Source organism: Hemicordylus capensis, chromosome 4 (assembly GCF_027244095.1).
Source record: "Hemicordylus capensis ecotype Gifberg chromosome 4, rHemCap1.1.pri, whole genome shotgun sequence".
Lineage (NCBI taxonomy): Eukaryota > Metazoa > Chordata > Lepidosauria > Squamata > Cordylidae > Hemicordylus > Hemicordylus capensis.
Window position 1 is genome coordinate 97,367,676 of NC_069660.1, and position 18,491 is coordinate 97,386,166.

At 42.8% G+C, this 18,491-nt stretch overlaps 1 long non-coding RNA gene across 2 annotated transcripts in view; it reads left to right on the forward strand.

The window, feature by feature from the left end:
• LOC128322042 (uncharacterized) overlaps positions 1 to 18,491 on the forward strand; it is a 151,100-nt gene that overhangs the window by 110,919 nt on the left and 21,690 nt on the right. For both annotated transcript variants that reach the window (XR_008305490.1, XR_008305491.1), the window contains exon 3: positions 16,207 to 16,340. This is a non-coding gene — a long non-coding RNA (uncharacterized LOC128322042). The remainder of the gene's footprint in view (positions 1 to 16,206; positions 16,341 to 18,491) is intronic.

The window sequence follows — 18,491 nt, forward strand, 5'->3', positions numbered from 1 at the left end:
GGCACACGGGGGAGAGACAGAGCGAGCGAGAGAGGCGCGCGGGGAAGAGACAGAGCGAACGAGAGAGGTGCGCGGGGAAGAGACAGAGCGAACGAGAGAGGCGCGCGGGGAAGAGACAGAGTGAGAGAGGCAGGGGGAGAGACAGAGTGAGCGAGAGAGGCACGGTGGGGGGAGAGACAGAGCGAGCGAGAGAGGCACAGAGGGGAGAGAGACAGAGCGAGCGAGAGAAGCGGTGGGGGGGGGGCAGAGTGAGGAAGAGGGCTGTGGGAGGACCAGCCAAACAAATTCCCAACTAACCCCCCAAAAGGAAGTGAACTACCGCACAGATGCTCTGTGCAGGTTCAGCTAGTTAGTATTAAAACAACAACAACTAAGTTGTTTCTTTCGAATCCCAAGCTGTATGGAAGGTTTCATTTTGTCATTTGTATTGCAATTATAATGGCAAATCTGTTTTTATTTATATATCTATTTCTATATGTTTTAAAAATATCCCCCAGCTTCTTGCAGCCGTGTGAAAGGAAGGGGGAAGAAATATGTGGAAAGAAGTATTTGGGGAAAGTTGTTCATTTGTTTAGAAAAATCAACCCCCACCTCTGCCCGCAGAGAATCCCATAACTATAACAATGTTCAAATCATGATAAGAAATGCAGAATATAACCATGTACTTTTTTTTAAAAAAGTAATTAATTACCAGTTATCTAATTAATGATGCTGGAAGAAATATTGTATTACAGTATAAAGCGGAGGAAGAAATATAACCTTTCTGTGAACCTCTCAGCCCTACTTGGAGCATAAATTTAAAACCTCTTAGCCGAGAGGGTTTTTGGCATGAGCCTAGTGTCTACAATCAGAATTCTGTCTGCAGGTATGAACACACAAAATCTCTCTGCCTCATGGAACTCTGAGCCCCAAGAGGTTTCTAATGTTTTGGTTTCATTTGCTATAGCCCGTGTCAGAAGGCTTCTGTGGCCTTGATCAACTTGGGGCCACATTTTTTGTCCTTGGAGCCTCGTGCACTTCCTTTCTGTCCCACCAGAAAATGCCTTGGAAGGGTGATAAAAAGGCCAGGGTAACTGAAGTAGAACAGAAAGAGACATTCTTTTCGTACCACACTCTGCTGATATATAGTTGTTCTGTGCTGCTGCAACGTTATTGCGGTGGCACAGAACCTCATTAAAAGGTTCTGCACTGAGTTAAAACTTTATACAAATTAATATTTAAGAGTATCTAACTCCCCTTCCCCAGTGAGGGCATTTAACCCACATGTCATGAGATGGCACAGTCTACATTCTCCACATCCCCATATCTGAGTGCCCCACCCCCATCACCCACTCCAGAGCACATCAGTTCCACCTTTGCCTCCTCAGAGCATGCATCAAAGGATGTGCCGAAGGAGGCCTGGCCAAGTCACCAGCTGCAGAGCTGATACGCCTTGGGTGGGTGTGTAACCTGGCAGATGCAAAAGAGTTTCTGGTGGCTGTTCCCCACAAACAAAAGGTATTAAATTCATCATTGTTTTGTTACAAACATATTTTCAAAGCAAAGAACCAGCTGTGTGGGGGCCCTCCTCTGGATTGGGACTATGGTGTTGAGGTAGGGAGTGTTTAAACATTTTCCTGCCAAAATCCCCGCTAAAGCTGCTTAAGAGTAGGGGTGTGCATGGAATTGGGAAGCCCTGTTTGGTTCAAATAGAACTGGACTCAAACCGAACTGGGCCCAGTTTGCTTCCGTGCATGGCGAGCAAGGCCCCAGTTCAACTTGAGGCTGAACTGGTTCGGTCCTGGCTGGTGGGCGGGGGGGGGGGGGGAGGTTGGCGGCCTCTGGGGTGCTGCTGTGGCTGCAAGGAAGTCTCCAGTGGTCCCTGCTCCCCCCACCGGCCTCCCCTCTGTCTTTTTAGGGCTGGTTCGGCCCATTTACAAGCCTTTCCGCTCCTCTGCCTGCTCATGGCAGCCATTTTAAAGGTCGCCGTGCATGCACAATGGCTATTCGTGTGCCCAGTCATGCCAAAATTGTGCAGTCCTGATGTGGAGGGCAAAGGGGTTTTCCTTAGTCCAGATTTTCAGAGTTATTCATGGCCAAACTAGACATAATGTTAAGCAGCCCACTGACTGACCGACATCCTGACTAATGAAGCACTCATGTAACAAAGTTGCACAGCTGCAAAGTGATAGTGTAGCTGCCACAACACCAAATGAGCATGCAGGGCACTTGCAGTACATGGATGATCCTGACTGATGGTGTGCTTCCACATTGAACCAAGCTGTGCTTTCACAAAAAGGTTTTGGAGCTCCATGATCCTGTGCAGCTACTAGGGGAACGCATACTCTGGAACATAGACAAAGTTGTGTTACTAGGTTGTGCAACAAGTGTTGTGCAGTGATTTTGTGGAAGAGTCTTGCACAATGAATGTTGTACAACAATGAGGTCATTCTCACGACCAGCCCTACGTGGGTAGGGCAATGCTAGCCTGAGTTGGGCTGGTTGTGAGAACTGCTAGGATCGCTCCCAATCCTGGAGTTTCACCACCAGTAGCCTGGGGTTGAAACCCAGGCTAAAAGTAAGGTAAGAGGACACGTATTTTCCCACTGCCTAGTCATCTGCATAGATAGAGCTCTAAAAATGGCTGCTGTGAGCCTCAACTGCAGAATGGCCAGGGAGATATCCGACTGCGGTGTGGTCAGGGAGAGGAGCCCTGGAGCATTGCAGTGGGCTGCCTTGCCGTTGTCCGTGCGCTACACAGTTGGATGCAGGAAGCCTTCCTCTTCCCGAGCCTACATTGGGTGGCCACTATTGCGCCAGTCATATGGGCGTATGAGCGGGGGCACTCAGAAGAGGAGAAGATTGTGTGGGGGGACATAGATATGATCTTGCATTCCCCAGAGCTCTCCCCAGCAATCATGAGAATGACCTCAATGAGTAGCAACAATCAAGCAACAATAATGCAGAACAGTCTTGATCAACAATCTGCAATGAGTGTTGTGCAGCTTGTCAACATTTTCCGCTAGTACAAGGACTAGTCTTGAACATATATTCCTTTCTTTGTGCAATATCCTTGCATTACATCCTTAAGCTAGCACAACAGCATTATACTAATGCAGCACTAGTCTGGAATGCATGCTCCTATTTGCAGAGGTAGTCAGTTTTTAAATATCTAACAGCTGGCATGCAGTAGCAGCATCTGTCCAACTGTGGCTGTGTGTGTGTGTTTTAAAACAAATTTGACAGCTTACATGCAGAAGCAATCAGTATTAAATATTCAACTTGCAACAGAATTTAAGTACATTTAATACAAATTTCATTAATTTTGCCCTCAAAGCAAGCAATTTTCAAAATCTGGCCTCACAGGTTGATTCTAAAATTTGAGATCTACTTAGTAACTTTAGATTGGGTGGTATACGAATATAACAAAGAAACAATAGATAAATAAATAAAACCAATACTTTTGACAACAGCATCTGAATTTCAAAATTTGGAGATCTGGAAATTTGACAAATTTGACAGAGGTAGTTTAAAAGTTTCCTTTCCCCCCAGGCTAAAGGTAAAGGTAAAGTGTGCCACCGAGTTGGTGCTGACTCCTGGCAACCACAGAGCCCTGTGATTGTCTTTGGTAGAATACAGAAGGGGTTTACCATCGCCATCTCAGCAGAGATTCGAACCGACAATTTCTAGATGGGCCTTGGGCCTGATCCAGCAGGGCTGTTCTTCCACTTGCTAGATGACTCCAGGCCAGTCACTTCTCTCTCAGCCTAACCTACTTCACAGGGTTGTTGTGAGGAGAAACTTTAGTATATAGTACACAGCGCTGGGCTCCTTGGAGGAAGCACGGGATATAAATGTAAAAAAAATAATAAAAAAAATAATAATACATTCTCTGACTTGCTAATCAAGTCATTTCCCTGCTACACCATTAGGTGGCTACCTCCTCTGAAAATAATCTGTATCTACACACAAACACACATGCGCACACACACACACAGAGAGAAGGAAGGGCTTGGTGGAAAGACGGACTCTGTTCATTAATTTTCTGAATGACTGCATATTCTGTTCAGAAGTTTGTGAGACACCTCGGAAAATGTCCTTGGTTATTCAAAAGCTTCTACAGTTGTGAGGCAGAAAGGAGAGGAAGATTTCTCAGAGTGATGTTTTGCTGCTCTAGAGTTCACATTTTAGTTTCCTATGTGATTTTCCTGGATGGCAGTTTTATGGGCAAATAGGCCTGTTAAAAGCAATGCATGCTGGTGATATCATGAATATGCCACACAGTGTATGGTGTCCTCTGGTGACAAGAGATTTATAGCTTTTCTCCTCTCATAAAAATCCAATATCTTGCCATACGAAGCCCAGCTGGAGTTGTGAAATCAGTGAGTACAAAGAGACCATGTCGCAATACAAAATAACTTGGGTTTTTTTCCCCCCAGAAAAAGTTAATCAAGAGCATTTTGAACAATGTAGCTTTAGAATTTTCCGTGCTCCCTGCACAGAACTGGAAATGCAACTGTTTAGCATATAGCAGTGGGGCTTTTCCAGTTGCAACACCCATGTTATAAAACTCCATGTGCTGCTAAGACTTGTTGGCTCCTTCATTAGAGGCATTTTTCTGTTTAGTTAAGACATTTTGGTTCCACTGTGCTTTGCATTTGCTCTGCTTTCTTCCTCCCTCTTTTTCGGTTTTATGAGTTGTTTTGGTGCTGACCTTCAGTCACTGTTTTAATTGTTTCGTGTGATTTTGTTTTTATTGGATTGTTCTGTTTTTAATCGATATCTCTGAAAGCTGCCTGGGTGGGGGTCCTTTGGGGGGGCCAGGAGGCAGAGTATATATGTTTTAATAAAAAAATAAGTATTTCAATGTAATGGGCATCCTCATCCAAGATATGTGTAACTCCTCTTGTCTCCACTCCTCTTGAAGAATAGAGCAGCTTCCAGACAAGGATAAATGCCTTGTCCATTTATGGATTTATTTATATACCGCACTTCCTCCAAGGAGCCCAGAGCAGTGTACATGGTTGTTTTTCCTCAAAACAAGCCTGTGAGGTAGGTTAAGCTGGAATGTGTCAGAAGAGCAGATATTGATGATAGAAGACAAGACACCAGTAGTTGATCACACAGCCAAATGTTCTCATCACCTGAGAGTGTACACAAGCACCACAATGGCCAACATCCTAATAATGCACATGTGCAACCAATGTATGCAGAAGGGGGCGGGATGCTCACCCGCAACATTTCCACTTCTGAAGCATGGGAGGATTTTTTTGCTGATTTCCTCTCCCCCCACCAGAAGTGCTCTGTGACACACACTAATATGTCCCTGAGGGTCACACAACCCTTAGGGACATATTTGTGCATTGCACAAAGCACTTTCAGGGGAAGGGGAGATGTGACAATCTCACCCATGTGAGCATCTGTGTTTCAGATGCAGGAGTGGAGCTGCTGTGCATCTTTTCCTATAATGTGCACAGCATTAGTTTGAATGTCAGCTAGTAGATAAGAAGCTCCTTTAAACCTTCATTCCTCCAGGTCCTTCCATAGTTGGAGAGGAAAGGCATCACTGAGTGTTGGGACTCCTTGTCGCCTCAACTTTCAGTAGCAGCAAAAGTCAGCCTTTGGGCTTAATTCTGTAATTTTTTTGACAGCTAGTAATTTGTGTGTTTAGTTTATTTTCATTTTATGATCACGTTATTGTTGTGTCTTAAGGCCTCAATCAGTCAATCAATAAGCCCAAAAGTGCACACAAATAGCATGAGTGAAAACTTCTTTACAGCCCACTTATATTCAGGGTTTTAATGGGTGGAAGGATCCACTAAAACCCTGATGTTTTTTGTGAGGTCGGAATGGGTGAAAGAAGGGGTTAACTTCCCCTCCCCATTCACCTTATTTCACCACTGCCATTTGATTGGCAATGGTTCTCTTTGCAATGGTGGCAACAGGTGCAGCTTCCCACATCAGAACGTTGCCTTGACAGGAAATCTTGTGCGCACATAAAATCACCAGAACACAGCCCTGCCAGAAAACAGGGGGAACTTATGAGTCATAGTTCTTTCGAAGAATCTTATAAGATGTTTTCACACACTATCTTAGCTCACAGCATGAGGTTTACTGTAATGGGGGAAGGCAGCTTTACAAGCATGGCAGCCCAGTTGGTTAATAAACCTTTGCTCAGCTTTGAGGTTGCTACAAAGGCAAGTTTCTTTTTGCTTTGTCCCAGTGTTTTATACTTCTGGTTTTCCGCTGAGGCCCGATTGGGTACCATCAACATCTAGGTGAAACTTGATGGTCTGTTGAGCAATTCATAATGTGCTGTTTTGTTCACTACTTCAGAGAGAGAAAGTACGGTTTGTAAGAGAGCTGTGTGGACCCTTATGCAATGCAGGGTATAGGGAACAGGCAACACCAAGAGTCTGGATATGAGAGGAAGTTTGACTTGCCTCAAAAGGAAAAAAAAAGTTGTGATTTATTGCTATAAACAGAAAATGAGAGGAAGAATGAATAAAGTTATAATGTGCTCTCTTTAGTCATCCTCTGAAAGGGCTTCAGACCACTTGTGAATTCTCTCAGATGGTCTGGTTTCTATCACCTCAGCAGAAAGCTTTGTTTCTATCATCTAAACTGACATTCTGATAGGAGTAGCTTTGAACTGTAATTTGTCTTTATATTATTTCTAAAATGTTATTTATGTGTTTATGCAAGTTGGCAGGGTTGCTCTGGCCGTAGTCAGCTTTTTCAGGGACTATTAATCAAACAATCAAGTCCTGATTAATCAAAGTCACGCTTTGACATCAAGGTCCTTCTTCTCTCTATCGCTTGCTGAGCCTGAGCTAAACCTGCAACAAGCAAACAATGAAGCACCAAAAAAAGCTGCATGTATCAGAAATTTGTGCCCCCCCTCCCCCAAGGTACATACCTAGAGAAAGAGCTCTTTTGACGGCATTTTGTGATGCAAACTTGGAACCTTTTGGCTACCAAGTGCAGGATGTGGTATATCCTTTTCAAAGAGGCACATACTTCACATGTTTATTTTGGCTCCTCTCAATCAAAGCCTGCTGTGATTTTGCTATACTTAAAATTAACAATCTGTGTTATGGCCCTCTGTATTAAATTACTCTGACTTTTTCTCTCCAAATCTTTGCCAGAGAAATAGTAAAAAGAGGAAGGAAACCCAAACCTTTGCAATGTTGTTGTCACAGTGATTATCTGAGGACAATCAAGTGATACCAATTTTCTATGATCAGCTGAAATACATATAAATATTTTTCATCCTGTCTGTGACGTACAAACTGCTGATTAAATATTTTGACCTTCATTATGCTGAAGGCAGGTGTGTTCCTTTAAAACTTTTTTGTGGGGCGGGAAAGAAGATAAACACAAACTTAGTTTATTCTTGTAGAGGCGTTGCAGAAAGGAGAGTGCAAGGGTGAATGAGCTGCAGACATTACCCTCCCCCTTCAATAGCCTTGTTCAGACATTATGTTGTACAAATGTACAGATGTCTGTTCTGTGTTCAATTTAAAAGTGAACCTGTGCACAGGCCCCTCAAATACACAGTACAGCTTGTTGGGGACCCCCTGACCCCAACATTCAACCCAAAGCTACCAACCAAGAATTATATGGAAGCCAGGCCTGTATCCGATTCCATTTTATTACAGAATCAATTAATGCCTGAACTCAAGGTGAACTGACACCCAGGTCTCATGACTGCCTCTGCTAACTGCTCTGTGAAGGAAGAGGCATTCCAGCATTGTATTCTCAGTGTTTGTGAATGGGTACTCAACAGAAACACAAAGGCCAGGGCTGAGCTATCCAAATGCTAAAATTTAACTCACTATCAGATAATGTCTGGAAGAAGTGAGGAGCTGAGCTCCTATTTTCCCTTTTCCAAGAAGTCTATGTTAATCCTTGTCAATGATTGCTCTGGTATGCCCAAAGGGGATATTCAATTGCTGTCTATTGAAATTCCACTCTAGGTAGATGCACACAAAGAAAACACCTATAGATTTAATTCTTATTTTATGAACACCTTTTAACACCTTCTGGGACCAGGCGCCAGAAATCTGGGGACAAGAGAAGATGCCCATTTGCAGCTCAGAGATGCAGATTTGCTTTGGGCAAAATAGAATGTCCCCTCCTCTAAATAGCAGCTAACAGAAGATGGGATTCAGATCTCCCTGGACTGAGCTAATATCCTGAATAATTAAAAGACAATATCCAGAAGGTAACAGCAAATTGTCACCTTTTTGGGACCCAGGATGGATGAGGACGTTTTGAATAGATTCTATGGAGATCAAAGGAAGATACAACTATAACAATGAGCCTTACTGGACAGAGAGCTATCTTTGCCTAACCAACATACTTGCTCAAGAGCCATCCCAGAGTTTGCTGCCTAAGCCATGGGGCAACAAGCAGGGACTCTGTCCATGGACAGAAGTCTGTGACTTCTGCTGCACAGTGAGAAGTCAAGACTTCCCTAGCCATGGTGCTCTCACTCACTGCCTTGCTCTGAGCAAACTGCCTGCTTGACCAGCCTGCTTGACTGCCAAAAGCTTGCACCGCTCCCAAGCTCCTGTTCTCCAGCTACAGCATCTCTCCTTCAGCTGAAGCCTCACCACTCTCAAGCCTCTGACCCTGGTAATATGCTGCTTCCACAAGCCTGGGATCCCTCCATCCTTCCCCCTTCTTTTCCTCCCTCTTCCCTCTACTAATTCCTGATCTCCCCCAAACCATGCCATTCCTCAACCTTCCTTACCCCCACTTTTCTGTCAATATCTGAATTATATTAGACTCTAGGAAGATTTAATACACACACATATGATAGTTAGGAACACGGTGAATGTTGTTGCTGGCTATGGTTGAAATATTGTTAGAAATACTGATACATTGTTTTTTTTCCTGCTCAGTTAGATTGATGTTGTTATTCTTTTATACTCAATAAAACCCACTGAATTATTTAGGATTGTTTTGGTCTCCTTTCTGCCTTTGCGACCAGACTATACATGGTCACCGTATAAAAGAACTGGTCACTTTGTGACACTGATGAAACAAGCCTCATTTCATATGCTAGCTCCGAAGCATATCTAGTATAACAAATCAGGCTTGGTTCACAACAAGCTAGGAAGTGTAATGCTGTATCTATATTCAACATAACATGTGAAAAAACTTTACCTGTATACATTATACACCAGTACACGTGTTGATCATAACATAGAACTTGTGTCCCTGGTGTATCCAGTTGCTGAAGGCAGTCTTGCTCCCCACTCTTTAGGAGAGGGAAGGAAAGAAAGCCTGAGAGGTGCCTTTCCTGTCAAGCCCATCCATGAGGTCACCCATTTCTGGGAAGGTCCTATTTATGTCTGCTAGCAGCCAGTGGTAGCATCTTGTCATTTTGAAAGGGAAATTCTTGAGGTAAATGGCCACTGAGCACTACAGCAGGAACTGTGGAAAGGCCTGGACATTATAATAATAACTATACACAGAAGTATGTGCCTCTTATATAGTATAAGAGGAATTGCATAAGCACAGTACTCAACTCAGTGCTTGAAAGTTGCTTAAAGGAATGAGAATTTAAGATTCCAGACTTTGCTAACTGCTTGCTTTATTGATTTGCTTATTGAATTCTATTTTGGAGAAATACTCTGCTTTATACAGAAGCAGAAATTCATCAGGGGCATCTGTAGTAAGTGATTGGGGCAGAGGCACACTTAGCCACAGACCTTTGGGATCAGGCCCATTGCCTTCTGTCTCTGGGGGGCCTCCAAATGATCTGGGTGGGCCTCCCCAGAGCCCCACCACTGCCCCACTGCCCCACACCAGCCCCGCCGCTGCCCTGTGCCCACTGCTGCCCCACTACGAGGATATTTCTCATCTTCACCACTGGGGGTGAGTGGGTGAGCCGAATGGAGCAGGCCTCCCTGAGTGGTGGTGGCCACAGCGGCTGCTGGGGCTGGTGGGCCAGGGCGGCAGGTGCGCCTGCACAATTTGAATATGGCCTTGATGTCACGGCCTTGCAACGGTCCCTATTCAAACTGTGCAGGCGCGTCCACTGCACAGGCCCACCAGCCACTGTGGCTGCCGCCGCCACCACCACTCGGGGAGGCCTGCTCTGCTTGGCTCACCCCCCTCAGCGGTGAAGATGACAAATATTAGTGTGGCCGGGCAGCAGCAGCGGGTTGGGTGTGGGGCAGTGGCGCAGCAGGTTCCCCAGATCATTTGGAGCCCCCCTGAGACAGGAGCAGTGGCAAACACCCCCTCACTACTTTTGGGTTTGTCTGTAAAGGAGACCCATCACACTGTTACCATCAAATTAAAACTGACCACTTTAAATTGTCAGCGTTGTGGGTTTGTTTTGTTTTTAATGTCCTGTTTTTTTTTCTATTTTTAAAAAAATCTATTTTTAAAAAAATTAGGGGAGGGGCTTGTGGTGGTGGGGGGGGGCGGCTCTGAAGCCCTTCAGGTGTGTCCCTGGATTGGGGAAGCTACATGTGTAGAATGTCTGCCTGAGCATCCCCCTACCCTCAGCCAAATGTCAAGCTGAAAGACCCAGGCACAGTGCAAGTGCCTGGAGCCAAATGTGTATGTGTCTCTGGGGGGATAAGCGAGACTGTACAAAGTCTATATTTTCTGGAGCATCCATGAAATTTTGTAAGTGCTTTTACTCTCTTCTTAAACTGAAGGGGTTTTTTAATAATGAAATTTTACAATGTAGTCTGTTGTTGTATATCAGATATACAACAAATATACATAATGAGAGATAGAAATATGGATAGATATTGCAGTGTGTCAGGGTAAAGGGAAAACCAGAGCAAACTGACTAGCCACACATCCATAGTGCCAGTACACTCTATAGCCAATGCCCTCCTACTCTCCCTGGGCACAGCATTTGTCTGTGGAGGCAAATGCTGTACCAGTGAAGTTTCTGCCTGTGATTTGAAATTGCTGGGTTGCCAGCATTCCAAATCATAGGTGGAAACTCTCCCTGCCTACAATGTTTGCCTCTGCCAACAAAAGCTGCACTTGGCGAGAGGCAGGGAATATGACTACACAGCATGTTGGCACTGGGTGTGTGTATCTATAGTCAGTGTGCTCCCATTCAACCTTTATCAGGATATACTGTAATCAACAATATCTAAGCAGGGTGCATATGTTCATTGTATCTCTGATGAAATGTTCAGTAATTAATAAAATAATCACAAATTATGTTCATCATGATACTTGAATCTCCCTCCTCCCCTCTTTATACACACACACATACACACACACCACACACCGCCCCATCCAAACATATGTATGCACAATTTATTTAATCTATTTATTTTTTAAAAACACATTAAAAATTCTACCCAAAAAAGGCTCCCAAGGTGACTCACAGAAATTAAAAACTATCCGTGGCTGAAATACTGGACAATGTTGCAAGTGCATTGGAATGTAACATTTGCACAGTTGTGCAAGAGCATAGTTGTGCAAAATTCAAGAACTGTGCGATTGCAGTTGTGCAGGTCTTACATTTAGACCAACAGCACTTTCATGCAACTGTGCAAACATACATTGCAACATGCACTTAATGTTGCACAGTATGTTAGCAGCTAATAATAAGAACAGAAAAAAACAGGACATTAAAAACAAAACAAACCCACAACGCTGACAATTTAAAGTGGTCAGTTTTAATTTGATGGTAACAGTGTAATGGGTCTCCTTTACAGACAATCCCAAAAGTAGTCAGGGGGTGTTTGCCAATTCCCCCAGGATCAGGAACATTAACACCTCAGACTAGACCTCCCAGCCTTGGAGTTCCAAAGCGCAGGTGTGACTATTTAGAATTCTCTCTCTCTCTCTCTCTCTCTCTCTCTCTCTGACTTACACACATTTCCTCTTGGAGGAAAGATTTGATACTTTCTCTGGCTCTAAGCTGGAGAACTTTCAGAACCCATAATGCTCACCTTGCACTGAGTACAAACTCCCAGACTCATATTTCCAAATCAGGAAATGCAAAACTCAGGGACATCACTAGGTTCAGGTAGCAGATGAATCTATTCCCAAAGACAGCTTCACACCTACTAAACATCTTTATCACCCACCTCTTAAAGCCACAAAACTGCAGTCAGATTATGATTGTCAAGCCTATGTCCACATTTAAATTGCATCTTCTGAATGCTGAATCAGAACTCAGGTTTCAAGAACTTTTGTTTAACATGATACTGCTTTCAAACATTGGTTTCTAGAATTGGCCCTGAAGCTGTATGAAAGCACTCATAGGAATTAGATGCTGACAGTGTATTATCTTCAGAATAAATGGCCAAGTACAGATAGCAGGGAGATTCCCACACTTAAGAACATTGGCTTACCATTTTTGCTATGAAAATAAAATATATCTTTAAATGGCAGCAAGAACTCCCACACACCGAGTTCAGCACCCCCTCCAAACCCCACCAGTATTAGGTATACCAGAACAGACTGTAATGCCAAAGTAATTATGAGTCTCTATCAAATTTTAGTGCTTGAGTGTGACTTTGTGGAGTATTTTTCAGAGATACATGCAGCTTTTGAAGTATAACTCTCACTGGCTTTAACATAGTCCCTTGAGAGTAACAGCCTTTATGATGGAAATGCATTCTGAGCTGAGCTGGCAATACAAGATGTTATTTCTAAACCTCTGAGTTTATAAAATACATAATGAAATTTAAGGCTGCAACCCAGGTGGCTTCATGAATGTTAATAATGGAGCATTTGCTTGTATGAGAACTGTAATTTCTCTCTCTGTATATTTGCTGTATCCCTGATGTATTGTAGACTACATTATAAAATAACCACAACTGATGGAGGCTGAATCAACTGAAGGAGGCTGAATCATCACCATCTTTTCCCCCAAGAGCACAATTTTTTTTATTCAGGAAAGAGATAGATAACCTAAAATGGAAGAGTGTGAGAGGGAGAGTGACAATGCTCATCATGTGGGCATGTTTTCTAGAGTTTGCTTGGTTTGTATCAACTTAGAAATGAATGTAGAAACCATATAGGATGGTATAGATCCCTAAAGACAATGGAAACCACAATACATAAACTGCTACATTGAGTTTAAGAAAATAAAAATGCACAAGAGAATAGTACCTCTACAGTAACTTCTGATAAGAAGTGAGAAGCCATGTGCAAAGACTGCCAGCATGACTCTTTGGACCAGTGCTGTATTTGGCTTCCACTGCAATGTGTTCAACTCTAAGTGGCCGTGGCTCCATTGGGATATGCACTTTAAAATGCACGAGTAAAAAACTTTAAAAAGTGAGAGCAAAAAAGGAACAGTGGCATGGTTTAAATGTCGTGCTAAACCATGGTTTAATGATGGTTTAGTGTAACAATCACAAGCCTCAGGCTTGTATGCTTCCCTCCCAGGCTCACATGCTCCCCCTCCCCTTATCATATGAGAGAAGAAGAAAATTCTACTTCTGTTAGAAGTACCAACCTGTGCTACCAAACTAGGGTGGCGGGGGTGGGGGGGAGAGAAAATGAGCCACTGCTGCTAAGTATTGGCAACCACTCTCTTGCTTCCTTCTGGCCCTGTCCCAGCTGTAATTGAGCCATATGGTCTGGTCATTTGCCCAGTAGAGGAGGAAAATCCCCAACCATGGTCATTTGTTTAGTTGGGGATTTCCCTCCCCTACTGGGTGAATGACCAGCCCAAGTGGCTCAAATACAGCTGGGGTGGGGCCAGAAAGCAGCAAGAGAGTGGCTGCCAGTACTGTAGCAGCTGTGGCTTGTTTTCTACCTCTCCAGCTCATTCGCACAGGCTGCAGCAGGTTGGTGGTTTACAACAAACTAGGACTTTTTGTGATCCAACAAATCCTGGCTAGTTCTAACCACAGTTTGTGAACAAATCAGAATATGAAACTCTGTGACTGAATAATTGTGGCAAATCCCATCTTGTTCTAAACAACCAACAAAAGTAGAATATTGCCTCTCCCCTAACATGTGAAGGGGGCAGCATGTAAGCCCGAGGCTTACCATTGCCACATTAAACCATGATCAGTTCCTAAACAATTTCCAATGATCTGCATGAGTGGTGGCTCATTGTGGATGAAGAAGTGAGGTTTAAATAATCTGATGTCCCCTTGGAATGATATGACTATGTCATAGCATCGTTCTGCAATCATTCTGGAAGCACATTGAACCGGCTACCAAGAAGAGGACTAGCACTGATTATGCTGCCACCTGCAAAGCCACAACATAAATGGGGGGAGGGGGAGAGAAAGGACAATTGCTGTTGCCACCAGACAGAAGTGAATTGCGTTCCTCAAAACCTTTGATGAATTTCTTGCTCACCTCTGTTTTGGTGCTCCACCTTGAACCTTCTAATTTCCTTGCTTCAAGGAGAATTTTCAGAACAGCTCCAACCTCTATACCAGGTACCTCCTAAAACAGTTGATATGCTGTACTTATTCACTTCAGGTGGAATGGTAGCCAGTACCAGAATTTTTACAGGTTCTGTGGAGACGATGTTGCCAGGCCAGGAGGCATATTTGTATTTATTGCCTTGGAGAAGCATGGCTGACCAATTTGAATTACTGAATGCCACAAATCCTGAACTAGTGGAATTACACTAAAATTACTGCCATATTCTCTACAGTTAGAGATGAGATTATTTTGTTTGGAATGTGAGGGGCATAGATGCCACCTGCTCCAAATCTGCTGTTTGTTTTTGGAACTTAAACAAATTGGCCTGAAAGTCTTGGGTGCCAAAGAGGCTTCAGGCACTTCCTGCTGTTCAGGCTCATTGGTTCTCCTCTCCCATTTGATCAGCCAGTGCTTATTGAGTATAGTATGGGAGTTATGGTCCAGTGCAATTAATTCCCTATACATATGTTTATTCTTCCCAATTCCCTTTGCATTTAATATTTAAAAAAAAAAAAAACACTATTGAAGATGTTTTAAGATCATCTCAAAATTTCCCAATGCTCACTTTTCAAAATAAAGGAATAATATCACATTTAGAGATATATTGGGACAGGAGAAGTGCTTCAGTTAAGGTCTTTGGTTTATTAATTGTTTTGCAATGCAGAAAATGTGAGAGAACAGGTTGATTGATATCCATAATGAGTCCCTGAACATGTTTTAAGCCTGTAAGGACTAAATACAGCATAATAAATGGTTGCTTTCTCTGTATTTCCCATTTCTAAGTATGGGGAAATTATACTATAGCCGGATCATTTGAAGGGTTCCTGAATGGTGAATCATCTTCAGTATCTTTTCAGCACTTAAGAACAATAGTCTGCAATGAGTAAAAAGCCCCCAAGCAGCAATCACGTGAACTGGGTTATTAATGTGTAATCTGAATTGACCTCCTGGGCCTAATTTAAAAGACCAAGTGGTGAGTGTTTTATTGCTGCTTCCATCATACAAATAAAGCAAGCTTAATTAGATTTAACTAAAGATTTATTCAGCAACAATTCTATTTTCTCCTTCTCCTTTCCCTCCCCTTTTCTTTCTGACTCTGCCCTCACACTCTCTACAGAACTCCCACTGGGACAAACTTCTAAACAACAAAATATAAAAGATTACTAGATAGAATGCAGTAGTGAGCTCCACTGGAACTTCTGAACCCCCTTTCTAGAATTATTTCTCTGCACTCCTAGGCAAACCGCTGTCCCCAGAACTCAGGGGAGTTTGTCTACAATTTAAGAAACAGTGAGCCTATTCTCACGATCACTAGAAAGCGGGCTAAGGGAGTCTAGCCTGCTTTCTAGTGATCGTCGGAACCACCGTGTGAGCCCGGTAGTTCTATGGCGGCTAGCCTGCCTAATTCCCCCTCCCCTTAAACAAGGTTAATGGAGCGAGCACTCCATTAACCTTGTTTTTTTATTGTGTGCCACTGTGATGTGTGGTGACACACGAGTAGACCCCAAACAGGTGGTAACTACAACTTGGCAATGGCACTTGTGCAGGACATCCTGGGACTTCCAGGTGCCGGGCGGCCCCCAGTTCCCCTAATCCTCTGATATGGCCACCTAGGCCTTCCCAACTGATCGTCTGCTGCTTGTCTGCTAAGCCCGCTCTCCCCACTGAACGCTCCCAGGTTCTACACACTGCTCATGTGTAGAGCCTCAAATATTATTTGGTTCATAGCCTCAGGGCTGATTTAAACATAACAACCTGTATGAGGAAATCACTGAAAAATCGTGGTGCTTTATATGCCAGGCATAGCCTTTAAAATGTGTTTTCTTCATTTTCCAGCCCATACTTCCAGTGTCTGTGCTTCAGAGTGGTGCTGCTGACTGGGATATAACAAGCTGGCTTGCAGATAAGGGGTGGTGCTTGGAACACAAATGTTTTGAATATTATGCCAGCCTTGTGGATCATTGACGCAGGTATGAGCTTTTCTCTAAGTGAGGGATGTAATGATTAAATCAGTCTTTAGTTTATAGTGTTTATGGTTCCACAAACCACTTAAGTCAGCATGCTTGCACTTGAGTTATTTTATATCTCAATCCGTAGGATTTCTGTTGTTGTCTGTTGCAGTACCATATTTTGATCACAGTATTCATTTGTTTTTGGAACAAATGAAATCTGAACCAAATGGGCCCATTTGCACTTGAAATGAATGAGAAACAGGCAGGATAGGTATGAGTGACAATCCATTTTCAGAACCCCCAATTGTAGTAATTCATTTGTGTTAAGATGGTTTTCTCTTTTTTAAAAATGCTTCTTTACCACTACCTGTGTGAGTAGCATGAATATGGAGAAACCATCTGAGCAAATTCTCTAACGTTTCTCTTTTTGCTTTCTCCTAATATTTTCAGGGAGGAACCTGAAATTTTCTTTGAATGTCAGTTTTTCCTTGGAAGAACCTTGAAATTTTCTTACAATTTTCACTTTGGGATGCAAGAGAGGGGTGATGGTTGTTGATTTCCCCTTCACTCTGAAGCCACTGGTGACACCTGAAAAAATGTCCCTGAGGGCTGTGCAACTCTCAGGGATATATTTTTGGGAGTCACAGTGACTAAAATTGTGTTCCTTCCCTGGCGCACATGTGTAGCATTGCTCCACATATGCTTTGTTAGTCTGAATGTTGCCCATAGTAGATATAATCGATACTAAATTATATATTAGCTCAGCAGATTGGGGGTACTTCCATGGTATGTGCTTCAATAACTAGTATAGCACAGTCTGAATCTCTACTTTCTTTGTGTGGTTTTTTTTGTTTTTTTTAAGTTTTCAACCAAATTTATTAGAATAAAATTTACAGTGCAGAACAAAATTAATCCAAACACAAACAGCAAAACATCATACAACAAACACCGATTCATCAGTCCATCCACATTCTAATATTATCTGGGGTAAGAAGACAACCATAATTTTCCTAATTGGTATAAAGAATGAAATCTTACCTTATTACATAAAAAGAATTATTTGTAGTCTGGTTTGCATGGGACCAAATAATATGGGTTAACTTTTCTGAGATCGTGATATGCCATAGATGCTTATACAGATATACATCAACATGGTTTGATTTTTCCAGTGCTTGGCTATAATTAACCAGGCCATAGTTACCATAAACACCACTAATTTTTTTGCTGACACATCTGTATTGAACCCAAAAAATATATTTACTAACGCCAGCTGGGGGCATATTCTTATTTCTGATTTGTGATCTTGCTCATCTCAGTGAATTCCTCTGATCAAAAGTTTAAGACCCTGGGGTAGGCCCACCAAAGATGAAAATAGGTTCCCTTCATCCCACAACCACTCCAGCAAAGGAGGAACTGTCTTTATGTATGTGTGCTGATTTTACTGGGGTCAGGTGCCATCAATGAAAAACTTTGAGAAAGTTCTCCGTAATTTGGGTCGTGGAAGAGGTAACTGGCTAACATTTCTAAATGTTCAACAACTCCTGGTCTTTGATTTCTTGCTGGAAGTCATTTTCTCAAGATACTTTGAGGCCAGGTAGAAGGTTAAATGTGTGGTTTATATAATCAGCTCATATAATTTTGGAACCCCACCTTTAAGGGAGTCCAAGGCTCTCAAGACCAGTGCTTCACATTTTGATCATTGTCTATTGGCTTGAGCTATTATTTCTGGGGTAGATATAAAGGATCTGCACTGTAAAAGATGTATCCATGTACAGGGGGTTTCCACGCTGATAAAAGTTACTCAGTCTGGCAACTTCCAGATCAGTAGCCTCCAACAGGAGATATGAACAATCCAACAAATTAAGGTTGGCAAAAAATAGGAATAAGAGGTGAATAATGGGGCACCAAACTCTTATACCATTTTGCCCAACTCTTAAAAGTGGCACTCAGAAAAGGGTTGTCTGCTGCTTTAAACTTGGTAATCCAATCTTTTTGAGGGCTTTGGTGATGCCAAAAGAGTTAATTGTGCCCTTTTGAGATTTGGTACTGATCCTAGTACACAAGATTTCTGATTTAGAAAGATTTATTTTTACACCCGCTACTTTTTCAAAATTTAACAATTCATCCTGTATGGATGAAATCGCCTGTAAGGGTATTTCAGGCTAATAT